Here is a 14,972-nt window from a genome sequence, read left to right as displayed (position 1 = left end):
TATGGCTTATCCCAATACGTTTGGGTCACTCCCCTGGACCCTCTAAAACCTTTCTAACACTCAACTGGGTCTCTTGAACCATAACATAAAAGGGGAGTCTAACCTCGGACTCACCGAGTCCCAAGAACGACTCGCCGAGTCGATACAGTCCAAGTCTATTTCTTCGATTTCTGGTGTACAACTCTTCTCCAAATGATAGATCTAGGTCCCTAAGCTCGATCTAGCACGTAAAGTTACGAACTTTACGTGCATGCATGGGACTTTAAGCCAAAAAGGCTCTAAAAGAGGCTCTTAAGTTGCATGGGGGCTTCCATGGGTGCAAAAGCAGCCCTTTTCTGCCTTGTAACTCCTCCATGGACCTAGATCCGAAGCCTCAACCCCCAACCATGCTTGCAATCATGGCTGGTTACCAAGAATGGCTTATAAAAGCCCTAAATCTCCCCAAAAAGGGATCTAGCAAATGAACAAGCAAGGTATCGACTTTAGACCTTCTGGGAACTACAAATGATGCACAAACTTGAACTCCCTTGGTCTTCTCTTGATTCCTCTAGGCCCTTCCTTCTTCCTTGTGATCAAAACCACCAAAAATCACCACAAATGCCTTTAGATCTTCACACACACAGTTAGGGTTTGCTATGGGGGGTTTCTGGAAGCAATAGGGACGAAGGGTGGCTGAATGAGATGCTTAAATAGGGTGCAAACCCTTAGATTAGGGTTTTGTCCGGTCAGAGTCTACTCGTCGAGTCTGGAAGCCGACTCGACGAGTACGTCATTTAAATCCCGTATCAAATCCACTTCTACTCGACGAGTTGGGCCTTCAACTCGCCGAGTCCCAGGCCAAAAACGCAAAATACTTAAATAAAATACATACTAGGAACCAAGTGCTACAAATCTCCCCCACTTATTTTAGACTTCGTCCTCGAAGTCTGCTGCTTGTTCCTAGAAAAGCTCTGGGTAATGCTCCATCATCTCATCCAGCGGTTACCAAGTCCATTCCGAGCCCTTCTGGTGCTGCCATTGCACCTTCACCAGCTCGACCCTCTTGTTCCTCAGATCCTTCGACTTCTGGTCGAGGATTGCTACAGGCCGCTCGATGTAATTCAGGCTGTCATCGACCTGAATATCCTCTAAAGGTACCACTGACGAATCGTCCACCAAACATTTCCGTAACTGGGAGACGTGAAAAGTGCTATGAATCTGACTGAGTTCGGATGGCAGGTACAGCCTATACGCCAGTTTGCCCACCCGGGCTATAACCCTGAAGGGTCCAATATACCTGGAACCCAACTTGCCCCGCTTCCTGAATCGGATGACGCCCTTCCATGGCGACACCTTCAGGAGAACCATATCCCCGACCTGAAACTCCAGGTCTGATCGGCGCTTGTCGGCATAACTTTTCTGCCGACTCTGAGCAGTCTGAAGCCTGCTCCGAACCTGCTGAATCCTCTCTGTCGTCTTGAGCACCACTTCGGTGCTCCCCATGACCCTCTGGCCAACCTCACCCCAACATATCGGGGTCCTACACGTCCTCCCGTATAACATCTTGAAGGGAGGACGGTCAATACTCGCGTGGTAGTTGTTGTTGTATGAGAACTCAGCCAATGGGAGGTAAGTATACCAACTACCATCGAAATCTAACACACACGCCCGCAGCATATCCTCCGGAGTCTGGATGGTCCGCTCGCTCTGACCATCTGTCTGCGGGTGAAATGCAGTGCTAAAGTGCAGACGAGTACCCAGCTCGTCATGAAACTTCTTCCAAAACCTGGAAGTGAACAGCACATCCCTGTCTGAAATCACCGAAACTGGCACCCCGTGCCTCGCCACCACCTCCCTGATGTAGATATCGGCCAACCTTTCGGCCTAAATACTATCCTGAATCGGAATAAAATGGGCGCTCTTGGTCAATCGATCGACGATGACCCAAATCGAATCTACGCCTCGCGCGGTCCTGGGAAGCTTCGTGATAAAATCCATCGTAATGTCTTCCCATTTCCACATGGGAATATCTAACGGCTACATCAAGCCGTGTGGTCTCTGATGCTCGGCCTTGACCTTCCTGCAGGTCAAGCATCGCTCCACGTACCATGCCACATCCCGCTTCATGCAAGGCCACCAATAGTCAAGACGAAGATCCCTATACATCTTCGTCGCCCTGGGATGGATAGAAAACCTGGATTTGTGCGCCTCCTCCATCAATGTCTGACGCACACCTCCATGATAGGGGACCCACACCCTACGGTAGAGGGTCAATAGCCCTCGGCTATCATAGTCGAAAGAGGAAACCTGACCCACAATACGCTCGCTCTTCCGATGTTCCTCTTTCATAGCCTCCTGCTGGGCCTCTCGGATATGCTCCAGCAGCGGAGTCACCACGGTCATCCGCATACAGACATCCCTGGTCGGCGCTGCCTTGCGGCTAAGCGCGTCGGCCACCACATTGGCCTTCCTCGGGTGGTAAAGGATCTCGCAATCATAATCCTTCACCACATCCAACCACCGACGCTGCCTCATGTTCAGATTCGGCTGATCCATGAGGTACCTCAAACTCTTGTGGTCCGTGTAAATGGTACAACGGACCCCGTAGAGGTAATGACGCCAAATCTTGAGGGCAAAAACAACTGCCCCCAGCTCCAAATCATGCGTCGGATAATTCGCCTCGTGAGGCTTCAGCTGCCTCGAAGCGTAAGCAATAACATGTCCTCTCTGCATCAAAACTGCGCCCAAACCCGAGATGGACGCATCGCAGTATACGACAAAATCCTCCATGCCTTCTGGCAGAGCTAAGATTGGCGCCTCGCACAATCTCTGTCTCAATGTCTCAAATACAGCCTGCTGCTCAGGCCCCCAGTGAAAGACCACGACTTTCCTCGTCAACCGGGTCAGGGGCACGACTATCTTGGAGAAGTCCTTAATGAACCTCCGATAGTAGTCTGCCAGTCCCAGTAAGCTCCGAATCTCGGATGGAGACCTCGGAACCTCCCACCTCATCACGACCTCCACCTTGGACGGATCAACCGAAATCCCGTCCTGGTTGACAAGGTGCCCGAGAAACTGCACCTCGCGCAACCAGAACTCGCACTTGGAGAACTTGGCATACAAGCTCTCCCTTCTCAAAGTATCCAACACCTCTCGTAAGTGCTCCTCATGCTGCTCTCGCGTCTTGGAATAAACCAAGATGTCATCGACGAAAACTATCACAGACCGATCCAACATCGGCCTGCACACGCGGTTCATGAGATCCATGAACGCGGCAGGAGCATTGGTGAGCCCGAAAGGCATCACCACGAACTCATAGTGGCCATAGCGCGTCCGGAACGCAGTCTTCTGCACATCCTCCTCTCTGACCCTCATCTGATGATATCCTGAGCGCAAATCAATCTTGGAGAACCAAGATGCACCCTGTAGCTGCTCAAAGAGGTCATCAATCCTCGGAAGGGGTAACGGTTTTTCACCGTTACCTTATTCAACTCCTGATAGTCTATACACATCCGATGCGACCCGTCCTTCTTCTTCACAAACAGAATCGGGGCTCCCCAGGGTGAACTGCTCGGTCTAATGAACCCCTTGTCTAACAGCTCATGCAGCTATGTAGACAACTCCTGCATCTCAGGAGGAGCCAACCGATACGGTGCCTTGGCTGTCGGAGCCGCACCAGGGACTAGGTCGATCCTGAACTCTACCTGCCTCTCCGGAGGTATCCCTGGCAACTCCTCGGGGAATACGTCCGCAAACTCTCGCACCACTGGCACATCGCCCACCGTCGCCTTACCCGCCTCCCGGGTATCCATAACATAGGCGACAAATCCTATGCAACCCTGCTGGAGGTAGCGCCTAGCTCTAGCTGCTGAACATAAGGCTGGTCCTCACTGTGGCCTCTCGCCCTGAACCACCAGCTCTCCCCCACTTGGGGTCCTGATCCTCACCAGCTGCTGCGCGCAGTCGATCACTGCTCCATTGGGGCTCATCCAATCCATACCGATAATAACCTTGTTCCCCCGCAAAGGTATAGGAACCAAGTCTACCAGGTAACGCTCCTCGAACAATCTCAAAACACAGTCCCTGAATACCTCTGATGCTCGCACTGACCGGTCGTCCGCAATCTCGACCTCTAGAGGGCAATCCAACATGCCCGAAGACTCAGGAAACTTCTTGCTAAGCGTAAGAGAGACAAACGGGCGGGTAGCACCCGAATCAAACAACACCTGAACTGGGATACCGTTCACATGGAACGATCCTAACAAAGCACATACATAATATATCAAAATCACAGCGACATAACATAAAAGCGTAAATAAGAAATCATAATCGTCACCACATCGGGTGCAGCGCGTGCCTCCTCGGCTGTCAGCTGAAATGTTCGGTTCCGTACCACTGGAGCCTCCGGCTTGACCTTCCGGCCATCCATAACCCACGCAGTCGCCGGAGTTGGCGCCACTGCCGGCGCCGCAGCATCTGTCATCAATCTGGGGCAATTGGCCTTCTTATGGCCCCTCTGATTGCAATGGAAGCAAATCAGGTCTGATGTCTGAACCGCAGGGGTAGGGGCAGTACAATCTCTGCCAAAATGCCCAGTCTTGCCGCACTTATAGCAGCCTGAACCCGGCCCAGTGTGGCAAACTCCCTCATGTGACCGACCGCACTTTCCACAGCGGTCCCGGCCCTGCTGGCCCTTCGACCTAGTGTCGAATCCCTTGGGTTTCTTCCCCGAAACCCCGGTAACCTGCACAGTCTCTGCCTTCTTCTTCCTGAGGTGCTCCAGATCAATCTCCCTCTCCCGCACCCTGGCAATCATAGAGTCCAGGGTCGGACATGCCGAGAAGCTGACGTGCTCCCTGATATCGGCTCTCAACATGTCGTGATAGCGGGTCCTCCTCATATCCTCTTCTCCTGCATACTGGGGCACCAATAAAGCCCTCTCCCGGAACTTGGCGGTGATCTCCGCCACAGTCTTCGTAGTCTGTCTCATATCCAAAAACTCCCTGGCCAGCTGCTGAAGCTCCACAACTGGTGCAAACTCAGCCCTGAATCGGGTCACAAAATCTGACCACGTCATAGCCTCGATGGATGGGGCTCCCAATGTATCACCAATCAACTCCCACCAATCTCTGGCTCGATCCCTCAAACATCCTGCAACAAAACGGACCTTCGACCCTTCCGGGCAGAAGCTCGTCAACTGCGCAGACTCGATGTCTGTGATCCATCTCCTAGCAGCAATGGGGTCCTTCACCCCATGGAAGTCCGGCGCACCACTCCCTCTAAAGTCCTTGAAGGACAGCGTGCGCGTACCCAACTGGCTGGACGTCGCATCCCTCCTGAATGCCTGGAGGCGATCCTCCATCAACTCAATAATCCCCTCCTTGATCGACCCGAAGATGATGGGGGTCGACTCAAGGATACCTCTAGTGATCTTAAACGCGATGAACTCACGTAACCCGTCATCAACCTGCTCGGATCCCGCGCCTGAGCCTGACCCTGATCCTGACCCAGATCCTGCTCCATGTCGTGTAATCGCCATACTGAAAATAAACACATAAACGTCAGGATCATATATACCCCTGAGAGGTCTCACGCACTCTCCAAGTTTCCTGGTTCCATCTCGGCCCTCCTTGACTCGAGTACGGATCCTCTGCTTTCAGTAGTACGGGCCCATACTACCTTCCACATCTATCCGTACTTTCCTCAAGGATTGCTTCAACTTCACCAAGTCCCTTTACCGATACCCTTTTCTACTAATCTCGTCCTAGGCTTTCCTAGGGCACTCCCCGACCTACTCTCTGCCATCAGCTGCACTAGGAGTCCCTACTTCCCTTCCCTAACTAGCTTGCGAGTATTGCTACATATCTGCTCACTAGTTAGTTAAAGTTAGCCAGGACCCCTTAAGCACAAAGCAAGCAACATTCGCACATCGAGTAACCACATCAGGCATAACCTAATCAGGCTATCCTACTGCTAACTAAACAGTCCTAGCATACAGCTCATACAACAGGCATATAAGGCATCCTTCCTAGATCCTTAGCCCTAATCTAGCATGCAGTTCTCAGAATCATAAATCATATAACATAGCATATCAAGTATGGGTATCTTGGGGAAAACTTACTTGAGCTCGGCCGGTAGCACGCATCACACACCTTGTTCTTTCTCGAAATCCCCTAATTTAGATTTTAGGAAACCATTTTCTTTGTAAAATCTTTTAATCCCTCGGTTTGAGTCCAGACACCCCCGAGGGTGTGTCCGAATCCCTCAAACCATGGCTCTGATACCAACTTGTAACATCCCAAAATTTGAGACCAAAAATTTTGTTTTTAAATTAAGCAAGTCATAAAATATATTACCAAAACATTGTCAATATTACATCAGGTTTAAACCATAATGCCGTGTCTCAAAATCATAACATCATAAGTGATGGAAATCAGAGTACAATCCCAGAAGCTCATTGCGGAAATCATGTGTGAATGTGTGATGCGCTGCTACACCGCTGGCTCCTTCCCCTTAGACGAAGAGGTACCTGAAACCAAAACTGAAACTTTAAGCACAAAGCTTAGTGAGTTCCCCCATCATACCACATACCATATAATATCGTCATTATCTTTCAACCGGTAATTGTCATCGGTATCTTTCAACCGGTATCTGTCATCGGTATCTTTCAACCGGTAACTGTCATCGGTATCTTTCAACCGGTATCTACCATCGATATCTTTCAACCGGTAACTGGGGACTATTTCACCCCTACCATTATCATACAATAGCAAGGTATAATCATGCAATCAGGCATAACTGGGTACTGACCTACCCCCTCGATCCTAAAGACCGATGCCAGGGAAAAACTAATCCCTACCACTACCATTAACACACATAACATATCACACAGGCATATCCCATGACCAAAGCACATAACCATACCAAGATAATTATCACAAAGACCATTATCTAACAACTACCCTTGTTGGTGGGCCGGCATTGTGGCCTTAGACCCACCCCTACTGGAAGGTAACTCACCTCGAACGAGTAGCTGCTGATAATCTGCGCGGGAAATCTCTGTCTGTTGCTGCTCCGGAAATCCTCCGGCTATAATCCCCACAAAACACTTAATCAGAGTCTGATATCTATTCCTAGGGTAAGATGACCATTTTACCCCTAACCAAGTCCAAGTCAAAGTCAACTTCCAGTTGACCTGACTCGCCGAGTTGGGCCGCCAACTCGTCGAGTCCCTATCTCTTCAACTGTCCTCATCCACGTCTCTACTCGTCGAGTTTAGCAACGACTCGACGAGTTCTCCTTCTAAAACAACCCCGGATGAACCTTCATCCGACTCGCCGAGTTGTATGAACAACTCGTCGAGTTCAACTTCATCCTATGAACAAGTCCTGTCCTCGACTCGCCGAGTTGTATGAACAACTCGTCGAGTTCGTCTTCAAGAGTTGGGAGATTGCCTTGGACTCGCCGAGTCGGCTCATGTACTCGCTGAGTCCTATGAACTCCAGGACTATGGCTTATCCCAATACGTTTGGGTCACTCCCCTGGACCCTCTAAAACCTTTCTAACACTCAACTGGGTCTCTTGAACCATAACAGAAAAGGGGAGTCTAACCTCGGACTCGCCGAGTCCCAAGAACGACTCGCCGAGTCGATACAGTCCAAGTCTATTTCTTCGATTTCTGGTGTACAACTCTTGTCCAAATGATAGATCTAGGTCCCTAAGCTCGATCTAGCACGTAAAGTTACGAACTTTACGTGCATGCATGGGACTTTGAGCCAAAAAGGCTCTAAAAGAGGCTCTTAAGTTGCATGGGGGCTTCCATGGGTGCAAAAGCAGCCCTTTTCTGCCTTGTAACTCCTCCATGGACCTAGATCCGAAGCCTCAACCCCCAACCATGCTTGCAATCATGGTTGGTTACCAAGAATGGCTTATAAAAGCCCTAAATCTCCCCAAAAAGGGATCTAGCAAATGAACAAGCAAGGTATCGACTTTATACCTTCTGGGAACTGCAAATGATGCACAAACTTGAACTCCCTTGGTCTTCTCTTGATTCCTCTAGGCCCTTCCTTCTTCCTTGTGATCAAAACCACCAAAAATCACCACAAATGCCTTTAGATCTTCACACACACAGTTAGGGTTTGCTATGGGGGGTTTCTGGAAGCAATTGGGACGAAGGGTGGCTGAATGAGATGCTTAAATAGGGTGCAAACCCTTAGATTAGGGTTTTGTCCAGTCAGAGTCTACTCGTCGACTCTGGAAGCCGACTCGACGAGTCTGTCATTTAAATCCCGTATCAAATCCACTTCTACTCGATGAGTTGGGCCTTCAACTCGCCGAGTCCCAAGCCAAAAACGCAAAATACTTAAATAAAATACATACCAGGAACCAGGTGCTACAATATTCCTAGTTTGGGTTCATTTGGTGGGTTGCAAGCCACCAAGTAACCGACTTTATGAGTTAAGACATGTTAATGGACTCAGATATGTAATTTGGACGTAAGGTCTTGAAGGATTAAGCACTTTTGAGGAATATGGCTTAACAGGGTAGTATGGTGAGCGTACAAGCCAGTACGCGCAACGTACAAGCCATACAGCCTGTACGCTTAGTGTACCGAGGAGTACACCCTGTGTACTTACTGAGTTTGGACTTCACGTCTTTTGGGCCTCAGATTGGGCCAAATCTTTGGACTTATCAGCTAATTGGGACTTAATGGGCCATCAGAAGTCAGTTAATGGGCCATCAGAAGTCAGTTAATGGGCCAAGGACATATTTGGGCTGAAAGGAAGGCCATTTGAGGAGTTGGGCCCAATTTAGAAAATTGGGCCATTAGTGGGCTTGGAGAGATTAGATGGAATTGGCCCTAAGTTATGGTCCAAATTAGACCAAGGGGTAAAATGGTCATTTTACCTTAAGAAGGATTATGGATTTTGACTAAGTGTTGTTGTAATGATAGTCGGGGAGTCGTTGGAGCAGACACTAGAGATTCCTTACCGTGAGATTCAGCAATCAGCTTTACGATGTGAGTTTCCTCCTAGGAACGAGTCTCAGGCACCAATGTCGGCCCGTTTATGTATGTTAGCATGTGCCGGACTTCGGTCCGATGTCGGGCAGTGCCCGATGTAGGTATATGTGTTCATATGCTTTCGGGCTTCGGTCCGATGCCGGGGAAAGCCCGAGGAATGTTTGTATGCTTGATGTCTTCGTGATTCTTGCATGTGCTTGTTTATATGTTCCGGACTTCGGTTCAATGTCGGGGAAAGCCCGAGGAATGTTTATATGCTATGTTATATGTTTCCGGATTTCGGTCCGATGTCGGGCGAGGCCCGAGGAATGTTTATATGTTTATGTTATGTGTTTATTATGTATATTGTTGATATGTTGATATGTATACCGAGCTTTGCCCGATGTCGGGCGGGGCCCGATGCCTATGTGATTATGTGTATGGTATGTAGTAGTTTGGGGAGACTCACTAAGCTTCGTGCTTACAATTTTCAGTTTTGGTTTTAGGTACTTCCGGTAGCAAGGGGAAGAGCTCGGGATTATTGCATTGCACACACCATTTGTTTAGCCTGGGATGTTTATACTCTGATATATTTGACAGATGTTTATGTTATTTTGAGATACACGACTAATGACTTTTATACGATGTTTGATAACTATGGTTTTCTTAATGGATTAAAATGGAATTTTTGGTCTGTATTTTTGGGATGTTTCATATTCCATCCAAATGACCAATCTCAAACAAAATTCCAAAAATACCCAAAATACCCTTAGGGTCAGAAAGGTCGAGAAAAGTCAACTCAGGTGACCGCCACGTCGTGGTACCCTTGTACCACGTCGTGGTGTCGGATATGACAAAACTGTCGCGAACCGCCCCGCCACCACGTCGTGGTAACAGAGTTTTCAGCAGCTTAATGCATTCAGCCACTTACTTCGATTCCGAAGGGTCTCCAACTCAGATCTGGTCCAAAATAGGGTCCAGATGGATAACGTTTCCAACTTTATCCAATAGAACCCTCCAAAATGCATAGATCTCAACTTTAAGATCCAAAATACTTCATGGCTTAAGCAATAATCATCCAATCCATAAGGTTACTTGACAAAAAGCTTCAAAAGAGTCTCTAACACCAAACACACCCTAAAAATCGGTGCTTTTCAGACATGCATGTCCAATGCATGTCTTAAACTCTTATTAGGTCAAAATAGGGAAAAAAAAGGCCAAGATTCCATACATGGCCTCAAAACTCAATTCTAGACTAGATCCAAAGAGCCAAATATTCCAAATGGCCTAGAGACTCATGAAGTTGCAAGATTTATGAAGTTCAACCACCCAAGACAACAAGACATGGAGAAAAGGGGCAAAAATCCATATATCTAAATTGACTCAACAAGATGAAGACTTTATACCTCCTTGAGATGCTAGAGGAAGGTAAACTTGTGGATCTTCTTTTCTTTGGACTCCCAATGAGATCTTCCACCACCTTCTTCCTTCATAAGCACCAAATACCCACACTTTAAGGCTAAAAACTCACACAAGGGCTCTACGGATTGCAAGGGACGATTTTGGAGAGATGGAGGCTGATAGGAGGGAGGCTAGGAGGGGTTAATGATCTTTAAATAGGGCTCAACCCTTAAAATTTAGGGTTTTCCCCATCATCCACCACCACGTCGTGGCACAATCACCACATCGTGGTGATTCATTAAACCACGCGACCCAAAACTTTTCGCCACGTCATGGTAAGGCTTCACCACGTCGTGGCCTTCAAAGAAAATACCATACACAATAAAAAATAATTTCATACCTGGAACCGAGTGTTACAACAATCAAGAAGACAGGAGAACAAACATATAAGAGAAAATGTTTTAGCCTCTTTACTTATAGATGTTTGTATTTATATGAGTTTTGTTTCTTAAGCAATGTGAGATAAAAAAAATATGTTAGCCTCTTTACTTATAGTTGTTCACTTTCACTTCAACATTCTTTCATAAGCTATGTGGGATAAAAAAACATGACACAAAAAGGCACATGATAAAACAAATTTGATCCCACATCGGCATGATATACATAACTTAATAAACTTTTTCGTTCTTTAAATAAAGGTCCCCCTAAAAAGTTTAAATAACAATATAATTCATTAATCATTTTCTACCCTTAGAAACTTTTCAGACTATTAAAGTTCTTGGAAAATATAATTAAACATTCTATTGTCATTATACTATATTAAAAATGAAGCATTTTTATTTTTTACCATATTTATTTGAAAGTCACATTGCTTTTTAGTTTCTTTTTAATAATACTATAAATTAGTTAAATAATGTTAAATAAATAAAAAAAACATCTACCTAACCATAAAAGAAGTCATCAAAATCAATGTTGTTCAAGATAAATGATTTATCTTTTATCACATTGCTTCACACACAAATATCACATTTCATATTTCTTTTATATAATATAACTAATTTGTTTTTCTTATTTTTCATTCTTATCATAAAATGGCTTTTAAAGTTTATTATTAATATTCATTAATTTTATTATAAAACATGTATTTATCTCAAAGTTTGAAAGGATTAGATTATTTAGTTTCAACTTTTAAAAGTATTGAAACCTCAAAGTTACATAAAAAAAATAGTTAAACACTTAAAAAATGATTTTGCATATGTCGTTTTCTATAGTCTAATGTGTTTTGTAAACTTCTTTCGAATCATCACCATAGGTATATATAGTTCTTTTACATTGAACGTCTGGACATTGTTCAAAATAATTAAGTTGAACGTTGTAGTTATTTAAATGTTTAAAAAAATAAACTTTTATATAAACATTAAGACTTAATATTATATACATTAAACCCACCAATTGTTTTTTTTTTGCTTGCATGAATGGGATAAAAAAGATTTTTCTTAAGACTTTTCATAGATGTTAAAAACTAAGTCGAAAGTTTACGATGATGACATTTTCATCAAATAATGTCATTTAAATATCATCATTTTATATTCTATCGATGTATGACATCACAAAAACTAAAAAATATGATAGTTCTAAAATAAACTTTCATGGTCGATAAGATGGTTCTTGGAATGTTTGTATTCCTATGAGTTTTGTTTCTTAAACAATGTGGGATAAAAAATGTGTTAGCCTCTTTATTTCAACTTTGTTTTATAGTTGTTTGCTTTTACTTCAACTTTGTTTCTAAAGTAATGTGTGACAAAAAAACATGACACAAAAAAGCTCATGATAAGGAAAATTACTTAATAAACTATTTTATTCTTTAAATAAACGTCTCTCTAAAAAGTTTCAATGGCAACATAGTTTAGTAAGAGAGAAGAAAAAAAATTAAAATCAAATGAAACTAAAATCTGGTGAAAACTTAACCTACTGTGTGTGTACTTTTAATCCATAGTCAAGACATTTACATGTGATTTATCTTAAGCATCGTTATTTCATTTAGAAAAAAACATTATTTTATTTTATGTTTAAGCCGAGAATTACTATAAATATCATTATTTGTATTGTCTTTAGTCTTAACATTTGTATTTAAACTTCTTATGCAGCTATTCATAAGGAGTATATTTTGGAAAATAAAGTTATCTCACATCCAAGTTATATTTATTTATTGTTATCAGGGTAATTATCAAGGATAAATCCATAGATATGAGGAAAATAATGAATATAAATAGCCAAAAAAAATATTTTTTGGTGAGTTGAATATCTAATGGTGAAAAAAAAATTAATGAAGTTTGAGTAATAGAGATAGAGATTATTCTTGGTAGAAATTCAAAAGTCATCTTGGATAGTATTGACCAAGAAGTTGAAAAATTAACTAATGACAATAACTATAGTTATATTATTATTGAGATAATCGTTTGACAAACTCGAATTTAAATAGTAGTAAGGGAAATATTTTGATCAATAACATGAATCTAAAGTCGTTTTTTACTTTATCATTTGCTACAAAGAAAATGAAGAAATTGTTTACATGATTTTATAAATGTATTTTAGGGAAATATTTTATTATCTGTTTTTCTTTAAAAAAAAATTATATTATTGTATAGTATATGAGTTTGATTTTGACCTTAGTTGGGAAGAAATATGAGTTTGTGGTAATTAATAATTACATACAAACACAAGGTGTTATTGCGACTTTTAGTGTTGGACATGAAAAATCTTTGGATCGGCACTTATCCAAATAAGTGATATTGTTCTGTAAGAAAATAACCAAAATATTATAGGTAAAATTGTAAATTTCAAAATATTTTAAACACATAACTGTTTTCCTGCGCAACATATAGGTATTCGTCTAATGTGTGTGTATATATGCTTAGGTTATTGTGTTTTTACTAACTATTGTGTGTCAGAATGCACATATCTGGACCACCAGATGGAATAGAATCAATGGTCATGATCTGAAAGTCTATGATATTACAATGGGATATCATGTATCATATAATCACACAAATTTCAGCATAAAGGTATTTTGGACAATTAACTATATTTAAAAAAGGAAATTTTCGGATTTTTAGGGATAATTAATTCTCCTAATTTTAAAAATCTGATTTTTTTATATTAATTCAATTTTAATTCTAATGTAATTTGTAAACATAACCGATTTTATTCCGTCAGAATGTTTTTTTTTTTGTTAGAATGTTGTTCTTTCAGAATTTTATTCTATTAGAATATTACTGAAGAATAACAGAATTCTTGAATCGTCGGTTGATGAATAACAACATTCTAATATATTCTTATACATCCAAATTTAAATACAAATTCATACATATTCTAACAGACTAATAGTCTTATACATTTTAATATAATTATACATATTCTAAAAGAATATCAACAAAAATGAATAAAATTCTTAAAAAATAACAACATTCTTAAATTCTGTAACACCGGATTACTGGTATGTATTTTATTTATGAATTTTAAGTATTTTCTCTGGGACTCGACGAGTTGATAGCCCAACTCGTCGAGTAGAGACGGGATCCGCAGGAAGTTTAAGTGACCTACTCGACGAGTAGGGGACTGACTCGGCGAGTAGGTGTTGTTTGGGTGAAACCCTAAATTTGAGGGTTTACATCCTATTTAAACGTCTTATTGCAGCCTCCATCGTCCATTATGCTCCCAGAACACCTCATATCGAAACCCTAGCCGCTTTGAGTGATCTAAGGCCATTTTTGGTGCTTTTGGGTGGTTTGTGAAGCTTGAAAGGAAGGAAGAAGCTTGGGAATTCGAGTTGGGGCTTGTAGATCCAGAGATCTTATTCCATCTTCAACTCAATCAAGGTAAATGCCCCCTGTTTTGGTCTTCCATTTGGTTGTTCATCCTTAGAGCTTAGATTTTGGGTGCATTTAGGGCTTTCTAAGCCATTTTCGGATTTGTGAGGTGATTAATGGGGTTCTACTTTCAGATCTGAGTCATTGGAGGGGTTTCATGGCATAAAGGTGCCAACTATATGGCCATGAGAGCCCCATGCACATTGTAGAGCATCTTTTATGGATTTTGAGCCAAAGACCCCATGCATGTGCACCAAGTTTGGAACTTTACGTATAAAATGGACATTAGGAGGCCAGATCTATGGTTTTGACATGTTAAGACCCATTTAAATCGACTGTATAGTAAGGGTCAAGAAGGGACTCGACGAGTTGTCCTTGGAACTCGGCGAATCGGTGTGTAGTGACCACTAAATCCCTTATGTGGTTGGACTAGTGGTTCGGGAAGGAAGTCCCGTAAATGTTTAGACTCGTAAAGGGACCTGGGAATCATGGGACTCGACGAGTGTATGAACAGACTCGGCGAGTCCAAAGCAATCTCCCAACCTTTGAAGATGGACTCGACGAGTTGTTCATACAACTCGGCGAGTCATAGACTGGACACGTTCTTATGAGGGAGATGAACTCGCCGAGTTGAAGGAAGAACTCAGCGGGTCGGATGAAGATGGTCCCGATGGTTTGAATGAAGGAGAACTCGACGAGTTCTCGCAAGGCTCGACGAGTGG

Source organism: Lactuca virosa, chromosome 3, assembly GCF_052849685.1.
Source record: "Lactuca virosa cultivar CGN04683 chromosome 3, Lactuca_virosa_CGN04683_v6, whole genome shotgun sequence".
NCBI classification, from domain to species: domain Eukaryota; kingdom Viridiplantae; phylum Streptophyta; class Magnoliopsida; order Asterales; family Asteraceae; genus Lactuca; species Lactuca virosa.
The sequence above is the reverse complement of the archived record's forward strand: the minus strand, read 5'-3'. Positions refer to the sequence as shown.